The sequence below is a fragment of the Gorilla gorilla genome, chromosome X, assembly GCF_029281585.2.
Source record: "Gorilla gorilla gorilla isolate KB3781 chromosome X, NHGRI_mGorGor1-v2.1_pri, whole genome shotgun sequence".
Lineage (NCBI taxonomy): Eukaryota > Metazoa > Chordata > Mammalia > Primates > Hominidae > Gorilla > Gorilla gorilla.
The window spans coordinates 125,794,771-125,811,447 of NC_073247.2; the positions used below are offsets into that span (position 1 = coordinate 125,794,771).

At 36.7% G+C, this 16,677-nt stretch overlaps 1 non-coding gene across 1 annotated transcript; it reads left to right on the forward strand.

Moving 5' to 3' along the window:
* The first annotated feature begins 6,899 nt into the window (after positions 1–6,899).
* LOC115932522 (small nucleolar RNA SNORD30) lies at positions 6,900–6,969 on the forward strand. The gene has a single exon (XR_004068792.2). It is a non-coding gene; the product is annotated as a small nucleolar RNA SNORD30 (small nucleolar RNA).
* The last annotated feature ends 9,708 nt before the right edge of the window (positions 6,970–16,677 follow it).

Consider the following 16,677-nt stretch of genomic DNA (forward strand, 5'->3'; position numbering starts at 1 on the left):
AGACTCTGTCTCAAAAAAAAAAAAAAAGGAAAAAAGAAAAAGAAAATCAGTTGATACATACATTTACCTAGGGACTCTAAATTAAATTCAATTAATCTATATGTCTATCCTTAATGCTAGTACCATAGTGTCCTGATTACAGTTGCTTTGCAGTAAGCCTTGAAATTGGGAAATGTAAGTCTGACAACTGGGTTCTTTTTTTAGGAGTTTTTGGTTATTTGGGGTTCCTCAAGTTCTCATATAAATTTTAGGATCAGCTTGTCAATTTCTATAAAAAAGTTAGCTGCTAGGATTCTAGTAGGGATTACACTGAATCTGTAGATCATTTTGGGGAGTATTGCTATGTAAATAAACTAAGTTTTCCGATACATGAACATGAAATGTCTTTCCACTTATTTAAGTCTTCAATTTTATTGAAAAATATTTTCTAGTTTTGAGTGTATATGTTTTGTGCTTCATTCATAAAATTTACTCCTAAATATTGTATTCCTTTTGATGCTATTGTAAGTTAAATTTTCTTAATTTCCTCTTTAGATTTTATCTCTAGTGTATAGAAATACAACTTATTTTTAATATAAATTTGTATCCTACAACTTTGCTGTACTTGTTTATTAAGTTGAATAGGTCTAATAGTTTTACTTCTTCCTCTCCAATATAGATGCAGTTTTTTTATTGCCTGTTTGCTGTGCTAGATAGATCCTCCAGTACCCTCTTAAATAACAGTGGTGAGGTTGGACATCTTTGTCTCATTTCTAATATTCATGGGAAATTTTTCAGTCTTTCACAATAGAGTATGATGTTAGCTGAAATTGTTCATAAATATTATGTTGAGGATTCCTCCTTTTTTTTTTGAGACAGAGTCTCACTCTTGGCTCACTGCAACCTCTGCCTCCTGGGTTCAAGCAATTCTTCTGCCTCAGCCTCCCAAGTAGCTGGGACTACAGGTGCGTGCCACCACGCCTGGCTAATTTTTTATTTTTAGTAGAGACGAGGTTTCACCATGTTGGTCAGGCTGGTCTCGAACTCCTGACCTCGTGATCCACCCGCCTCAGCTTCCCAAAGTGCTGGGATTATAGGCGTGAGGATTCTTCCCTTTGTTTCTAGTTTTATGAGTGTTTTTTTTCTTTTTAATAATGAAATGGTGTTGAATTTTATCACATGCTTTTTCTGTTTCAATTGAAATGATCATGTGGTTTTTGTCTTTTTTTAATATGGTGCATTAGATTAATTGATTTTGTTTTGTGATTTTTGATTAGTCTATTCTTTGCCCCAGCTGTTACCTACTATCTCAGGCAGCCAGTTTCAACAATTGCTTCTCACTGATTTTAATAAATGTTCCCAAGAAAAAGCCTGTTCTTACTAGGTAAGCTCTAAGTCAGGTCAAATAAAGACAATTTCATTGGCAAGTCTTCCTAGGCATCTTCAGGCAGGATATTATGGTCTGAATTGTGTCCCCAGAAAACTCACAAATAAAACCTTAACCCCCAATACCTAGAATGTGACTGTATTTGGAGATAAGCCTTTAAAGAGGCAACTAAGTTACAATGAGGCCATTATGGCAGGCTCTACTACAGTCTGAGTAGTGTTTTTCATATTAAGAGTAAATTTGGATTCACAAAGAGACAGCAGGGATGTCAGTGCACAGAGAAAAGATTATCTGAAGTAGCAGCAAGAGGGAAGTCATCTGCAAGTAAAGAAGAGAGGTCTCAGAAGTACACAATCCTGTTCTTGAATTTCTAGCCTCCAGAACTGTGAGAAAATAAATTTATGTTGTTTCATCTATCCATTCTGCAGTGTTTTGTTATGGCAGCCCTAGCAAACTCATACATTCAAAGTAATGACAATTCTCCAGAAATGGGGTTTTAAAGGATCTCCAACCCTATTTTGTCCCTCCTGTACCAACCAGGATTTTCATCATGATTGTGAGTTGTTGGTTTTCAAGGCTACCATGGAGCTTGGGGACATGGGAATAGTACAAGTTAAAGGCCACAAAACTTCCTGTTCTTAGCAAGATTCATCTATATTTCTTGAACAAACAATCCTCAGATTTGCTGCAAATATATGGTCATTTCCAGAGTTCTGAAAGTTTTTTCTGACCATTATTGACAGACTTTCATTGCTTTCGTAGCTAATAGAATTTTCAAAGGCTCTTACTTTACTTTTCACTGCCATCCTCTACCAGATATAAAATGTAATTAACCACTGTCCCTGGCATTCCTGATCATCATTATCCTATTCACACTTTAAAAAACAGTATGTATAGGCCAGGTGTGGTGGTTCACACCTATAATCCCAACACTTTGGGAGGCCGAGGTGGGAAGATTGCTTGATGCCAGAAGCTTGAGGCCAGCCTGGGCTACATAGAAAGACTCCATCTCCACAAAAAATAAGAAAATTAGCAGGGCATGGTGACTCACACCTGTAGTCCCCACTACTGGGGAGGCTGATGCAGGAGGATAGTTTAAGCCCAGGAGGCAGGAGGGTGAGGCTGCAGTGAGCTATGATACAGCCACTGCATTCCAGCCTGGGAAACAGAGCAAGATCTTGTCTCTAAAATTAATTAATTAATTAACATGTATAGCTTTCTAACATACTGATTTATTTATTATAACATTTTCAACGTATTTATTATATCTTCTGTCTCCTCGCACTAGACTATAAGTTTAAGAGAACTGGGGTATTTTCGTGTTTTATTCCATGATATATTTGCAGTGTCTTGCATGATACCGGGCCATACTAGTAATCAACAAAATTCTGAAATAAATCAACAAATATTTACTAGCTTTAACTGACAAGACATTGTGTAAGGCTTTGTGTACTGATAGACTTGCGAAATAAATAAGCTCTAAGTCCTGCCATCTATGTTTATGATATAGAATGTGGCTCACAAGTAATTGAATTTCAAGTAGCATGTACTCAATACCATAAGACACATAATAATGAGTAGCTAGGTGATTTTGGGGAGGTAGATATTGGTTTTGTTTAGATAATTAAGATACTCTGCATTGTGATGTGATGCTATTTGAGATGGGCTTTAAAGGGTTAGTATGATTGCTATGAGCAAAGTTAAGCGTAGGTGAATGTACAGCATTGGAAGAAGAAATGTGAGCAAGAAAACACTTAAAATCTTAAAGGATATCTGTGGGAGGTTGAGCAGAACACTATAACTGGAAGTCATTTTTATTTTTCTTGTGGATAGTGAGAGATAAGGCTAAAATAATGGTACGGGCAAGATTCTAGTAAGCCTTAATTATTTGTTAATAAAAATAATAACTGTTGCATATTTACTATGTGTCAAGAACGTGGAAGCCAGTGATTCCTACAATATAAACCGTACCCTCAAGAAAATTGCAGAATGCTTTGAATGTCAGATTAAGAAAGGCATAAATTACCTTACTGTTACTATTGTAGTGAGACATCTCTGTCTTTTCTCAGAAAATTTTCTTACTCAGTGTTGCTTCTTCTAGAAGATCATGTACAGGAAATAGTAGAGGGCATATTCTTGTGTCTAGCTTCTTTTGCCCAACATAATATGCTTGAGATTCATCCAGGTTGCTGTGAGTATATTTACTGGTTCCCTTTCATTGCAATCCTAGTCAGATATATGACAGATACACTCCAGAGTTTTCTATTTTAATGTATATCTGGCTTCAAAGATTAGCTGTACCACATTTTAGGATTATGAATAAATGGAATGGAGATAAAAACAGCCTGGGCATATAATATTGACAGAAGGCAGTCTGAACGAATAAGGAGAAAAGGGTTTTGAATCAGCAATAGGGCAAGAATTAGTATTAGCATGAGTAGAAGGAAAAGATACTTAAGTATTAAAAGGAGATTATAAAAGACTGCAGAAGCAGCAGTCGGCACTGGTGGTAATAATGAAAGGTAGATATAGAGGCTGCTAATACAACGCAGTGGTAAATCTCTATAACACAACTGAAAGAAATATGCAGAAAAACAATGGTCAGCGTAGTTGCTCTGACCAACAAATGAGAGAGATCAAGACTAAGAAGAAACACCCTGAAACAATGACCTTCCCCCCTTTAGTAAAAGATTAGCGACTCTATTAAGAAAGGATTAATGGTTGAATTTCAATTCACATCTCCAGAGTTTTTGAAGTGTTAACTGTAATTAGCTAATTGGTTTTATAATTAATTTAACTGCTCTGTTCTTTCTAATATAGTTTTCACCCACATTATGTTTACTGTTATTCTCAAATTATTTCTTATATTATTTAAATTTGTTTTTTAAAATTTATGTACAATAAGACATTCTTTTTGTTATGCCATTCTATAAACTTTGACAAATGCTTAGAGCCATGTAATCCTCACCACAACATGGGTGAATTACTTTTATTTTTAAGTCCTGGTTTTTTACAACTGTAGAAGGGTGTGTGTGTGTATGTGTTTGTGTAAGATAAAGGCTAGGGATAGAGATGTAATTTTTCCCCAAATATTTATGGATTAAAGAGTTAAACATAAAAAATAAAACATTGAAAGTATTCTAAGAAAATATGAAACAATATTTCATTACCATTTAGTGATACTTTGTTAATCATGAAACAAATCAGGAATTTTTATGAAAACACTAGCATCAGATTTGATTACATAGTTTATAAAAATTCATGTTTGGTGAAAGACTGTAAACAAAGCTAAATAAATAAGAAGCAAGAAAATATTTTGCAATATAGAGGAAGCGCAAAAGATTTTGGTCTAGTAGAAGTATAGTGTAGTGGAATTATAGTGTAGAACATTGGTCTTGAATTAAGTCAGAAAAGACAGATACATATCCTAACTTTGCCACATAAACTGTAGATGACCTTAGTGCAATTATGCATCCTCTTTCTCCTTATTGCCACATTTGTAAAATTAGCAAAATAATAGTATTTATCTCATCAGATTTTTGGAGGTTCATAATTTAAAGACTTGTTACAATGATTTGCTCATAGTAAATCCTTAATTAATATTAGCTATAGTATTACTTTCATTGTTGATAAATGATTCTGCAAATCAGGAAGAAAACAGCAAGCACACTGTGGCGGGTTGGGGGAGCAGGCGGAGGGGGGGACGGGGGGAGGGGGCGGAGGGGCTCTCGCCTGTAATCCCAGCACTTTGGGAGGCCAGGGTAGGCGGATCACCTGAGGTCAGGAGTTCGAGACCAGCCTGGCCAACATGTTGAAAGCCCGTATCTACTAAAAATACAAAAGTTAGCCGGGCATGGTGGCATGCATCTGTAATCGCAGCTACTCAGGAGGTGGAAGCAAGAGAATCACTTGAACTGGGGAGGTGGAGGTTGCAATGAGCCAAGATCATGCCACTGCACTCCAGCCTGGGCAACAGAGCAAGATTCTATCTCAAAAAAAACAAAAAACAAAAAAGACAAAAATACCAACAAGATTTTAAAGAAAAAAACAGTAAATTTCATAAACATAAAATCTTCAGAAAATAAAATACATATGGCTAATAAGTATGCAAAAGATGCTAAACTACATAATTAACGATACACAATTATTTAAATGAAATAACTTCAATCAAAATGAAAAATATTAAAATTTGATGATGCAACTATATAGATATTTTTATACACTGTGTTAGCCAAGGTCCTCCAAGAATCAGAGACCAAGATATGATTATTCATATAAGAAATTTATTGAAGGTCGGGCACAGTGGCTCACGCCTGTAATCCCAGCACTTTGGGAGGCCGAGGTGGGCGGATCACGAGGTCAGGAGTTCGAGACCAGCCTGACCAACATGGTGAAACCCCGTCTCTACTAAAAATACAAAAATTAGCCAGGTGCGGTAGTGCGCGCCTGTGATCCCAGATACTCAGGAGGCTGAGGCAGGAGAATCGCTTGAACCTGTGGAGGCGGAGGTTGCAGTGAGCCAAGATCGCACCATTGCACTCCAGCCTGGGTGACAGAGTGGGACTCCGTCTTAAAAAAAAAAAAAAAGAAAGAAAGAAATTTATTGAGAGAACTACCTGTGATAGAAAATGGGGAAGGAGCTGAAGGAATCTGGGAGAACTGCCAAACCACAATGCAGAACTGGCTCTGGATGAAAGGGAAGGGTAAAGAAGGAAGAATTAAATAAAGGTTGGGAGAGAAAGCATTCTAGACTTCATTGTGGTTTAAGAGACTTCTGAAAGGCCGTTGGAGAGTCCTTGAGCCAAAATCCCCTATCAGAGCAGCCCTGCATGTCTTAGAAATGGACCTGTCTTAGAATCTCTGCTGTGCTCAATTGTTTACTGGCTAGAAGCAGCCCTTAGGAAGAGTGGTCTGTGCACAGCACAAGTACTGTGATGGATTTCTAAGTGCTACAATTGGGCCGCAGGTCAGTTACACTCTCTTCCATCAAAGATATAAGAAGCACATTTTCATGGCACTATGCATGGTGTATTAGTCCATTCTCACACTGCTATGAAGAAATATCTGAAACTGGGTAATTTATACAGAAAAGAGTTTTAATTGGCTCACAGTTCCACATTGCTGGCGAGGTCTCAGGAAACTTACAATTATGGTGGAAGGCAAAGGAGAAGCAGGCACCTTCTTCACAGGGCAGCAGGACAAACTGAGTGCAAGCAGGGGAAATGCCGTATGCTTATAAAACCATCAGATCTCATGAGACTCTCTCATTATCATGAGAACAGCATGTGGGAAACGGTCCCCATGATCCCATTACCTCCACCTGCCCCCACTCTTGACATGTACGGGTTATGGGGATTACAACTGAAGATGAGATTTTGGTTGGGGACACAGGCAAACCATATCAAATGGCAACATATATTTATATATTTGTAGGTCATTTTAGCAATAGTTTTTACATTTGGAATGTTCATTTCCTTTCACATGGCAGTTCTACCTCTAAGAATTTATCCTTCAGAAATATACAACTATATATATACATGATGACTTACATGGACTCTCATTCAGCTAATGACTTGCTGCTGAAACATGGAAATCTGATTTTTAAAAATATAAAGTAAGTAAAAATATAAATAAATTAAAATAAAATAAATTTTTAAAATAATTACACGACTGTAAAAATCTATGAAAAGTAATGATTATTGCATCATCATGGGTCATTGTTGAAAATTAGAAACAATTTAAAAGTTAATCAATAGGGGACTGGGAAAAAAATAACATAGCATTGAATATGATATTGTCAGCATATATGTACGTTGAAAGGAATACATGAGATAGTATTGAGCAATAACGGATTACAGATAGGATGTCTCCTGTGAACTTTCATGTCTATGAAAAAGAAAGTAAACCAAGTAAGTGGAATAAAAGTGCTCATCTTTCTGAATATAAGCTGAAATTTTAGCTCAATATTTTGTCTCATAAAGAAAATGAAACATAAAATTTTTCTCATAGTAGAGAACCCTTCTTAATTACTTTCTTTTTTTTTTATTATTATACTTTAAGTTCTGGGGTACATGTGCAGAACGTCCAGGTTTGTTACACAGGTATACACGTGCCATGGTGGTTTGCTTCACCCATCAACACACCATCTACATTAGGTATTTCTCCTAATGCTATTTCTCCCCTAGCCCCCCAGCCCCCGACAGGCCCCAGTGTGTGATGTTCCCTTCCCTGTATCCATGTGTTCTCATTGTTCAACTCCAACTTATGAGTGAGAACATGCAGTGTTTGGTTTTCTGTTCTTGTGTTAGTTAGCTGAGAATGATGGTTTCCAGCTTCATCCATGTCCCTGCAAAGGACATGAACTCATCCTTTTTTATGGCTGCATAGTACTCCATGGTGTATATGTGCCACATTTTCTTTAATTACTTTATTTTGAACAACTACTTGGAAAAAATACATAAATCTAAAATGGCCTTAATCAATGTTAGTTTTGTATGTTAATAGAAATTATCAGCCAGAATTTATAAGAAAAAAAGGAAGACAAAAAATCAACACTAATTTTTATTTATTTATTTATTTATTTTGAGATGGAGTCTCGCCCTGTCGCCCAGGCTGGAGTGCAATGGCGTGATCTCGGCTCACTGCAACCTCCACCTCCCGGGTTCAAGCGATTCTCCTACCTAAGCCTCCCGAGTAGCTGGGATTACAGGTGCACACCTCCACGCCCAGCTAATTTTTGTATTTTTAGTAGAGACGGGGTTTCGTCATGTTGGTCAAGCTGGTCTCGAACTCCTGACTTCGTGATCCACCCGCCTCGGCCTCCCAAGTGCTGGGATTACAGGCGTGAGCCACCGCGCCCAGCCCAATCAACACTAATTTTCAAATTATCATCTGTGAAGACAGATGACCTCACAATTACGGATTTTGGATACCAAGTATAAACAACCCTTTTCAAGGCTACTTTAGAAACAAATATATGATAAGTGGTTTTATTAGGGATTTTATCATGAATAACAGATACATACTTGTAACTTGGGATAAAATTTTGAGTGATATGTGGATTCAAAAAGTGCTTTCTTTAAAATATCTTAGATAGAAGTGATTATGTTGTATTCTAGAAAAGTGTCAGATCTCTCCAGAAAAACATCTTCAGTGATGATAGCAACGAATGTTAAGTTCAACAGTAAAATATGAATAAAATTGTTTTATAAAACATGAGAAAGATATAACATTATATTATACCTAAATCTGCACTGTGTGTTTATTGTGCAAACCAATGGATTGGGTGCTATAAAGGATGATAGAGAGAAGTGTGAAAGACAACTTACCCCAAAGGGCATATTATATTGTTGGATCATCAGAAACATTCATGAATTTTTTAAATATATATTTGTAATTAATTTAATCAACATTTGCAAAGTAAATAGGGAGATATCATCTTATTTAATTGCCATTTACACAATTTTCTATATTCAAGTTAGCCATATATTCTTGAAAAAAAAGTTCCCCTTAAGAAAATAGAAACATTTCTTACATTCAAAATTATCTTACAATTGAATATATATGGAAAATGCCCCAGCCCTTCAGGAATCTGCTTCATTTCTCATATGGACGGAAGAATAAGGTTGAAAGGCTTTTTTTTTTTTGCTGTTATTATTGTTTATACCTGTTTTCTATTGCTACCAAAACATATCACAAAGCCAGTGGCTTAAAATAGCACAATGTATTATACACCTCTGTAGGTCATAAACACAACTCACTGAGCTAAAATCAAGGCATCATCATCAGGGCTGCATTCCTTTCTGAAGGCTATAGGGGAGAATCCATCTTATTGCCTTCTCTGGCTTCTAGAAGCCATCTACGTTCCTTGGTTCATGGCCCTCCTCCTCCACCTTCAAAGCCAGCAACATCAAACTTACTTCTCACACTACCATCTTTGGTTCTCTGCAGCTGGAAAAGGTTCTCTGCTTTAAAAGACTCATGAAATTAGATAGGATTTACCTGGATAATCCAGAATAATCTTCCCATTACAAGCTTCTTAACCTGAATCACAGATGCAAAATCCCTTTTGCCATGCAAAGTAATGTATTAACAGGTTCGGAGGAGTAGGACACATACATCTTTCAGGGTCCATTATTCTGCTTTCCACACTTTTACTTAAAAATGAAACTAAAATCAGTTATCAATTCATGTTATTTTCAGATTCATGTCAATAGAAAAACATATCAACAAATCTGCATTGTGTGCTTATTGTGCAAACCAATGGATTGGGTGCTATAAAGTATAATAGAGAGAATTGTAAAAGAGATCTTACCCTAAAGAGCATTCTACATTTTTGCATCATTCATGAAAAGACAATTAACAATAAAAGCCTATGTGCTAAGTGTCAAATTCATGTGTTAAACAATATTTATTGAGTATCTACTATGCTTTTCTAAGCTCTGATAATACAATGAAAGAAAACAACACAATGTCTCTACCTTCATGAAGCTTATTTTCATGTAAGAAAAGAAACTATGAAAAGAAAAGAAAATTTGGGGACCCCAATCTCACTATGCCAAAGGGAAAAGTTAAGCTTGGGAGATGGGTCACGCAAAACTGCCTTTTGTTCCTGAACAGATAGCTGCAACAATAGAAGGCCACATATCTCCCAGGGGGCCTCCTTTACAAATTGCTCACAAGGAAATTCCTGTGGGCCCCAAAAATCTTTACCCTAAAGCAGAGTTATGTTGAATATCACCCTGACAGTACAAATTAACAACTTGTGTTCACAGGTGTGGCACAAAGACAAGACTGGCAATCATCCCTCCATGCACCCTAAGAAAAATGCACATTTGACTTTCTCTTCCCTATGTTTACTTTATCTTATGTAAAATGCAGATTTACTGAGAGTGAGATAAATGCATAATTGACTATTCCTCTTTTCCTTCCTGCCCACTCTCCCCTTTCAATACTGAAGTTCTCAAACTCTCTTTGGAGAAAGCACTGGGCTACAGATTTTACTCAGGCACGTCCAGAACCTTGGCAAAATAAACCTCCAAATTGATTGAGATCTGTCTCAGACCCTTTTTGGTTTACAAATTTAATAGCTATACTGTAATATCAAGCAGGAATAAGTGCTATGGAGGAAAATAAAGTAGGTTAAGGGGATAGAAGAGATGGAATAGCTATTCCAAAAAGGTTAGTAGTCCTCTTCGAAAGCGGAATAAAAGAATGAATGAATGAGTGAGTGTTACAGAGAAATACTGCATGACTTCACAGTACAGCAGTGATCTCTCCTGACTAGAGTAATCCCAAAGACTTCATATTAAAAAATAGAACATACATCTTTGGAGGGTAAGTAGGGTTTTAGTAAGTAGAGCAATATTTCTCATTGTGCTATATGTATCATCTTCATCAGAATCCACTGCTAAAGTTGTGGATTCTCAGGTGCCACCAACAGACCTACTAAATCAGAAACTCTGTGGATGGAGCTTAGGGATGTAACCAGGTGATTCTTACCTACACTGAATTATGAAAAAACATCACGACAGAGTCTTTTTTTTTTTTAACTGTAACTCGCTTTTATTTGCTAAAATACTCATTTCTAGCTACGAGGCAATTTATGACAAAAGCCCCAAACTTCCAGGAGTTTTTGTTTTTGTTTTTTTATTATACTTTAAGTTCTAGGGTACATGTGCACAACGTGCAGGTTTGTTACATATGTATACATGTGCCATGTTGGTGCGCTGTACCCATTAACTCGTCATTTACATTAGGTACATCTCCTAATGCTATCCCTCCCCGCTCTCCCCACCCCACGACAGGCCCCGGTGTGTGATGTTCCCCTTCCTGTGTCCAAGTGTTCTCATTGTTCAATTCCCACCTATGAGTGACAACATGCGGTGTTTGGTTTTCTGTCCTTGTGATAGTTTGCTGAGAATGATGGTTTCCAGCTTCATCCATGTCCCTACAAAGGACATGAACTCATCCTTTTTTATGGCTGCATAGTATTCCATGATGTATATGTGCCACATTTTCTTAATCCAGTCTATCATTGATGGGCATTTGGGTTGGTTCCAAATCTTTGCTATTGTGAATAGTGCCGCAATAAACATACGTGTGCATGTGTCTTTATAGCAGCATGATTTATAATATTTTGGGTATATACCCAGTAATGGGATGGCTGGGTCTATAATTCTAGAAATACCATTTGAGGAATCACCACACTGTCTTCCACAATGGCTGAACTAGTTTACAGTCCCACCAACAGTGTAAAAGTGTTCCTATTTCTCCACATCCTCTCCAGTACCTGTTGTTTCCTGAATTTTTAATGATTGCCATTCTAACTGGTGTGAGATGGTATCTCATTGTGGTTTTGATTTGCATTTCTCTGATGGCCAGTGATGATGAGCATTTTTTCATGTGTCTGTTGGCTGCATAAATGTCTTCTTTTGAGAAGTGTCTGTTCATATCCTTTGCCCACTTTTTGATGGGGTTGTTTGATTTTTTCTTGTAAATTTGTTTAAGTTCTTTGTAGATTCTGGCTATTAGCCCTTTGTCAGATGGGTAGATTGCAAAAAATTTTCTCCCATTCAAGACAGAGTCTTAAACCATTTAAACTTAAAAGAAAACTGCACTGTCCCTTCCTGACAGCAACATGTAGCCCATGCCATGCCTGGGAGGATTAGTGAGTAGACTAAACTGGTGAAACAGATGGTCAAAACTGGAAGGATGTTTTCTACCAGGCCGAGAAGTTTAATTTTCTACCAGGCCGAGAAGTTTAAACTCTTTAAAGACCAGTGAACCATCAAGTATTAATGATCAGGTAATTAACGTAAAAAGCAATATTTTAGGTCTATTAGCAATATTTAGGACTATTAGTCGTGACACGTACAGGATGGACTGTAAGTGAAGGTATCAATAATGAGGAAAAGTATGATAAATCTATGGCAGTGGTACACACTTGAGGCATTACGCATCAGAGCCAGGTTAACTTCAATAATAATCAAAGGGGAAGAACAGATATGGAGGACATTATGAGGTAAGCAAAAATGAGACATTGTAATTGTTTTGATTGGGAGAATGAGGAAGAGTCAGAAATGACTCAGATTTTGAACACAGATAACTGGCTAAATGGGTTTGCTGATTATTATGGAACACCATTACCTAGCTTGATGGGACAATACTCATAAATGATTATATAATAGTATAGGAGAAAAAAGCTATTACCTTCTTCCTGCAATTTTTCTAAATTTGCCAGTAATCAAAGAAATATGATTAGAGCCCTCTCTTGTACTTCTACCCAAGTTAACACGTGAAATAACTTCCAGCATTTGGGAATCAATGTGCAAGAAAAAAACACCTTAATATTGAAGAAAACTGGAACTAGTCCTTTACAGCAACTGTTAGTAATTTATTAGCTGAGGAGTAAGTAGAATGTAATTATAGCTTTATGATTGTCAGTATCAGTAGCATTTTGGAGAAAACCTGTAGTACTTCATGTTTGTTTCTTCAGTTATAGCACACACACTTAAACACAATCACACACTAAGAAATAATTACTATTGTTTAGCAAATGATAGTAATTATGTCTTTCAATTATTTTTAATTAAAAAATTATGTATTTCAATCACCTAGTAATCCATGTAAAGTAAACCTCATTAAAATAAAACTTTTTTTTTTTTCTTTTTGAGACAGAGTCTGGCTCTGTCGCCCAGGCTGGAGTGCACTGGCACAGTCTCGGCTCACTGCAAGCTCCGCCTCCCGGGTTCACGGCATTCTCCCGCCTCAGCCTCCCAAGTAGCTGGGACCACAGGCGCACACCACCACGCCAGTCTATTTTTTTTTTTTTTTTTTTGTATTTTTAGTAGAGACGGGGTTTCACCATTCACAGGATGGTCTCGATCTCCTGACCTCGTGATCCACCCGCCTCGGCCTCCCAAAGTGCTGGGATTACAGGCTGAGCCACCGCGCCCGGCCAAAATAAAACTTTTTAAAGGTTGAAGTACACATTTTTCTAAACCAAAATATAGTAGGATACTCAAAGATAAGAAACAGGTAACTAGTGATTAGAGTATTCCATGCATTTTAAGTGAAATCAACTAGGAATGTGAAGAATATGTTCTTTAACATTCCCTGTGTGTGTGTTGGTGGAGGGGGCTTTCTATACTTATACACATACGCATAGAGATATATGCAAATATGTATCTGAAAAAAATGAGCAGAGATTTAATACACATATAATTTGAGTTCCATATATATATATACACATATAGAGAGAGAGTGTTCACCACATTAATGCCTTTGGAATTGTCTGTGTGTATCAAAATACATGTGGCAACATGTTGTTACTATTCTAGAAAACTACCATATCTGTTTTCACATCTCGTTTTTTCCACAAATATAGTTTACTTTGTCCACTTTATTTTGAAGAAAAATCTCTCTCTTCCCATAATTTTCTACTTAGAGAGAAATAGCTAACAACTAGAAGAAGCAAAACTACATCCTACATTTTCTTCTGAGGTCAAACCCACTGAGCAACTGAAGTTGGTATTATTGGGTTTTCATGTGATTACTTGTCTTCTCATGTGAAACATGAATACACATAAGGGAGAATGGGTTCAGCTTCCTGTAATGGCCAAGTGTCTCCTTTCAGAGCAATCCTTGTACAAATAACACCACCAATTCTGAATAATTTTTTTAATTAAGGCATTGGATTATGATTGAAAGCAAGCAGGAACTGGAGAGGATTTGACAGTCATGAGGAAGTAAAGGTATGAGGTGAGATTTCTTTTTCTTTTAATAGATTTTAGCCTTATGGCAGGCCCCAATCTGTGCCAGCCTTGTGGATAATGCCCTGATAGAAATGCTGTAGTCTAATAGGCTTGAAAAATGAGAGAAAGGAGTTCTGGGCAATCACAGCTACTGACAGTGAGGGAAAAAATTCACAGGAAAAAGGGAGCCAGGAAGGGAGATGAACATGTATTATGAATAGTCTCTGCCTAAATCTCTGGCTGACCCTTGAACTATACAAGGGTGAGGTAGACTACAAAGGAGATAAGCCAAAATAACTAAATTGAGATCTGAGCTGCCTACACACCAAGGGAGAGACATTGTTCACATTACAAGTTCGGCGAAGTTAAGAGTTTTTTTTTTTAATGAACATTCTTTAGGAAAACATAAAAATAAAAACCAGAATCTTCACAAGATTTACAACTTCCAGGTACAATTCAAAATATTTAGAATATGAAGAATCAGAGAAAAAATTATCAATTTCAAAAAAAGGAAAATTAGTGGAAACCAACCTCAAGATTTTGTAACTATGTAATAACTATAAAACCCTAAGATTTTATAACACAGCTTTTATAACTATGATCAGGGATATAAAGAAAATATGCTTGTTATGAATGAAAGGAAATCTTAGCAGAAATATAGAAACTATAAAATGAACAAAGAGGAACTTCTACTTTAAAAAGTAGCTTAAATAAAATAAATTGTTTAATAGGGTTAACAGCAAAATGGAAATATCAAAGGGAAAAAAAGGCAAGGAATTTGAAGATAGATAAATAGAAATTATCCTATTTGAAAAACGGGAAAAAAGATGATTGAAAAAAAATGAGCAGAGATTTAATACACGTATAATTTGAGTTCCATAAAAAGACAAGAGAAAATGGAAGAAAAAAAGACATTTTAAAAGCTTTGTGTATGCAAAGCAGTAACTTTGATTTTAGATGCTTATTTAAATCTCCTTAAATTTAGCTGTTCTTGCAAATATTTGGGAAATCTGGTTTTTAAATGGTGATGTAAAGATAGAATTTTTTATTTTAACCTTCTGAAAATCACCCACAAATAAAAGGAGAATGAGGAAATAAAAAAAGCAAATTCATTTTTTGATGAAATCAATGAACATCTGGAATCCTTAATCACAATTGACAAAGAACGGCTTCATATACATTTAAGGATAAACAGTGGCACAGGAAGACAGCAAGAGCGGATGCACATAACCATGGAACTTTCTTTTTTTAGACGGAGTTTTGCTCTATCACCCAGGCTGGTGTGCAGTGGCACGATATTGGCTCACTACAACCTCCTCCTCCCAGGTTCAAGTGATTCTCTCGCCTCAGTCTCACGAGTAGCTAGGACTATAGGCGCTGGCCACTACACCCAGATAATTTTTTCTTTTTTTGGATTTTTGGTAGACACAGGGTTTCACCATTTTTGCCAGGCTGGTCTCAAACTCCTGACCTCAAGTGATCTGCCCGCCTTGGCCTCCCAAAGTGCTGGGATTACAGGCATGAGCCACCGCACACAGCCCCATGCCCATGGAACTCTGATGAAGCCCACAGATCATAGTTCTCCAAAATATGTAGCACATTCTCAAGGACAAAACTAACACTTATTTTTTATACAAAAACTATCCTGTGATTTGAATACATAGTTTGAAATTATGTTCTAGGTACATTTTAAATTACTTACCTTGAGGGTGCATTTTGAGAAAACGTTGAAGAAAATAATATATTAGTGATTCTTTGGAGCTCACTTCTAATTCAAAGGGATTTAGTTCATTTTTTTCATTCCAATAAAAATGAAAATAGGCCAGGCACTGTGGTGCATGCCTGTAATCCCAGCACTTTGGGAGGCCGAGGCGGGTGGATCACTTGAGGCCAGGAGTTCAAGACCAGCCTGGCTAACATGGCAAAACCCCACCTCTATTTAAAAAAAAAATAATAATACAAATATTAGCTGGTCATGGTGGTGCATACCTGTAGTCCAAGCTACTCTGCAGGCTGAGGCAGGAGAATTTCTTGAACCCAGGAGGTGGAGGTTGCAGTGAGATGAGATCGCGCCACTGCATTCCAGCCTGGGTGACAGAGCAAGACTCCCTCTCAAGAAAAAAAAAAGAAGAAATAAAAGAAGAGAAATTTTAAAATTCTAAACTCATTGATGTAGATCTACACTACCTCCAGATGGTCACGAAGGAGATCAATTTTCTCAGTTATAGCAGTTTAAAATGTCATCTTATTAGAATACAATACAAAAAAGTTCCCTTACCAGATTATCAATTAGCTGACTTGGGAAAATAATAAGTGTTCTCTATTTCCTCTATAAAGCATTCTAACTGATGCCCAGCACAGGCTAGATACTCACTGCTAGTTGGCTGTACTCATTACCTTCACAGGCTTCTCCTTCCACCATATGAATTTGATGCTTACCAAGAGTCTGTTGAGTTTATTCCAAAACTTATTTATGCCAGTTGTACATGTTAATGTGTTAAGTAATTTAAGGCAATATTGCGTAAAATGATAAGATATGAATGCAAAATCAGAGTT